This window comes from Otolemur garnettii, unplaced genomic scaffold (genome assembly GCF_000181295.1).
Source record: "Otolemur garnettii isolate 467f Iridium unplaced genomic scaffold, OtoGar3 scaffold00025, whole genome shotgun sequence".
In the NCBI taxonomy this organism is placed as follows: Eukaryota; Metazoa; Chordata; class Mammalia; order Primates; family Galagidae; genus Otolemur; species Otolemur garnettii.
In genome coordinates, this window is record NW_003852420.1 from 14833282 (window position 1) to 14836730 (window position 3449).

At 45.3% G+C, this 3449-nt stretch overlaps 1 protein-coding gene across 2 annotated transcripts in view; it reads left to right on the forward strand.

Annotated features, from left to right (window-relative positions):
- The window catches only part of DNMT3B (DNA methyltransferase 3 beta), a 52922-nt gene that overhangs the window by 12264 nt on the left and 37209 nt on the right, over nt 1–3449 (forward strand). The gene's annotated exons all lie outside the window — the stretch shown is intronic.

The window sequence follows — 3449 nt, forward strand, 5'->3', positions numbered from 1 at the left end:
GATTCTCTTGCCTCAGCCTCCCAAGTAGTTGGGACTACAGGCACCTGCCACAATGCCTGGCTATTTTTTGGTTGTAGTTGTCATTGTTGTTTGGCGGACCTGGGCTGGATTTGAACCCTCCAGCTCTGGTATATGTGGCTGGTGCCTTAACTGCTTGAGCTACCAGCACCGAGCCAAAAATGAACTTTTCAATAAAGTTGAAAATAGGCTACTGGGCTTTCTGTGGATTGTAGAAGGTATGAGTACGTGTAAAGCTATAGTGATTAAAAGTAGTGGCAAGGGATAAATACTAAATGGAAAAGTGAACCCCAAACATTCTACATTTGTACAAGAACTTCACAGAAGAGGCTGTGTTGGGACATACTAGTCATAGGTGTCTAGCTTTCTTTATAGGGAAAATATTAGATCTCTACCTCATGCTATGTACAAGTAATTATGTTGGAATGGGCCTGTTCAAAGAAAATGTTCCTTGGACAGAGGAATAAAGTCTATTTTCTGATGTAAATGTGACACAGGCCTTACAAGCCATCCTCCTGAGAGACGTGAATTTATACAGTTAGAGAAAAAGTGCTGGAGGAGAATGGCTAACATGATCGAATGGGATTGGATCATGTAGATATTTTCTCCCCACTTCTCTTGGCTTCATCTAACAATGGCTACCTCACTCTTTGCCCCTAGTGTGGCTGAATGTGTGGTTGAATGTGAACAAATCTCTATTTGTTTGCAGTTTTTATTTTGACAAATAGGACTGCAGTGATCACTCTCACACATCCATTGGTGAGAGCTTTGAGCTGGGTGGGTTCTGAGCAGCAGAATCCTGTGTACTTAGTTTTTAGATGAAACTGTCAAGACATCCCAAAGGTTGAACCAGTATACCCAGACTTGAGATTTAAGGCATTTTTAGCTATAGCTGAGGGTGTAGCCCACTGTGGGATAGAGGAAAGGGTTGTTTCCCTTTTCCAAGGGTTTGCTTAAAGCAGGTGTAAGGGAAGGGGCTGGTTGCTTCCATTTTGTTTATATATAAAAAGTTTTAAGCGGTAAAGTTACCATATCTTTACAGATCTTTCTGTGTGCCCCTAGGTTTTTTTCTTTCTCTCTCTCTTTTTTTTTTTTTTTTTTTGAGACAGGGTCTCACTTTGTCACCCTTGGTGGAGTGACAAGGTGTCAAAGCTCACAGCAACCTCAAACTCTTGGGCTCAAGTGTTTCTCTTGCCTCAGCCTCCCGAGTAGCTGGGACTACTGACATCTGTCACAATGCCTGGTTTTTTTTGTTTTGTTTTGTTTTGTTTTTTTAGAGAGGAGGTCTCACTCTGGCTCAGGCTGGTCTCAAACTTGTGAACTCAGGCAATCTACCAGCCTTGGCTTCCCAAGTGCTGGGAGTACAGGTATGAGCCCACCGCCTCCTATTTTACTTAATAAGTGTTCCAAAGCACAAAGAAGAAGCCATAAACGGCTTCCTTTAAGTGAAAGTTCTCAACTCAATAAGGGAAGAATGCTGAGGCGCTGAAATCCAAGCTGGTGGGATTACAGATGAGGGCTCAGGACTGTGTCCTCTATCTGGACATTCTGGTGGAGTTATCTTATTTCATAGATGGTAAAACTGGAGTTTGAGAAAAACATAGAGGGGGGTTTCTTTTTTGCTTTCCTGTAAATCTGTTTTTTCTGGAATTTTAGCGGAAGTTCCCATTCAGACAAAATCAGTGGACTGAGACTGTAGCTACTGTCACCAAACAACCTGTGTCCAGCCCCTCATTTCCTTTGGACGTGCTGTCCCAGCTGGCCAAGATACCTTCCCCTTCCTTCACTCCCCTGGGTGAAGTGTACCGCCCTGGGCCAAATTTTTTTTTTTTTAATTTTTATTTATTTATTTTGCCTTTTTTTTTGGCCAGGACTGGGTTTGAACCCGCCACCTCCGGCATATGGGACCAGCGCCCTACTCCTTTGAGCCACAGGCGCCACCCCCTGGGCCTAATTTTTGTAGTGATACTTACCATATTGTTTTGTGATGGCCTTTTAAGATCTGGCCCCTGGATTAGGCCTAATCTCTGCAGCTTTGTAGCTGTGCAAACCTCAGCAAAGGATACAGTTCCTCCAACCAGTTTACTTATTAAAATGAGGGATAGTATGGGTAGCTTGGCTTTCTTACTGGAGGTGCATAGAAATTGTCCCCTTTCATAGAATCTTGGGATGGTGAGAATAGCTGGGAAGGACTTGAAGGAGCAATTCTGAGGAGATGATTCAGGAGTTTAGATTCCTCTTCCATTAGCTACAGTGATGAAATTATAAATTTTAAGGTTTTTTTTTTTAAACTTCATTCTTGGGGGAGTTTGGGGCTTTGGCATAGGTGCCAAAAAAAACGGTCCCTTGCCCTCAGCTTCCTGCTTCAAGCCCTCTGCCCCCCCCCCCCTCCGCGGGCATTGTGAGGTTTAATTAATGCAATTAACATTTACGAGATGCTGTGAAATACCTCTGCTGCTGGTGCCAGCCTGGAGGAAGTGAATGACATCAGTTCTCAGCATTATTGCTGGGCTGGGGGTGCATCCCTGAGCCTCCTGAGTCTAATTGGGGGTGCCACCTACCCCTCTGTCTGCCACATTGCATTTGAGCACGTCTGACCTGGTTCAGTCAGGGCATAGGCACCCTACACTAATGAGGAAGGCCCTTGGGGGAGAATCTTGTGGGTGGGCCTACTCAGCACTGCTGCCCACCCGTGAATCACATGCTGGACCCCAGCCTTTGGGAAAGGGTCATAGTTTACCTCTCATCACAAGGTTAGGCAGCCACCTCCTGTGAAGGTAAACACTCCCTTGGTGTATCATGTCTCCCTTTAAGCTCCGCTTATCCCAGGGATGGGTGGCTCATTGTTCCTAACTGGTATAATTCCAGTTTGCCGGTCTCAGGCCCAGCACTTACAGGCACGTGCCCTGGACTGCCCGGGCATGAGACTTGGCACCATCACTTTGCTGGGTGACTTAATTAACTCATTTGAGCCTGTTGAAGGCAGGTGGATAATGGGACCTACCTTAGGATGGGGTGGGAATTTGAAAGATGTGTTCAGTATACAGTAGGGAGCTGGGAACAGTTAGCTAACATTGATGTCAGCATGGTGGAGTGGGATGGCACAGTTCTAAAGCCAGTATGTCAGCTACTCTGGAAAGATCCCTTAGGTGTCACCTCAGCTCAGGGAGGTATCCTAGAAGTTTATCCTTCAGCGCTGGAATGATAACACTACACAAAGCATTTGGCTTGTGAGGTATGTGGGAATAGGTGGGGGAAATTGGTATCCACAGTTGCACACCAATACCTGCTGCTAATTTCTCTCCCAATTTCTAAGAGCATATGGTTCAATTTGTGTATGTGTGTGTGTTTTTGAGACAGAGTCTCAAGCTGTCACCCTGGGTAGAATGCTGTGGTGTGACAGCTCACAGCAACCTCAAACTCTTGGGCTT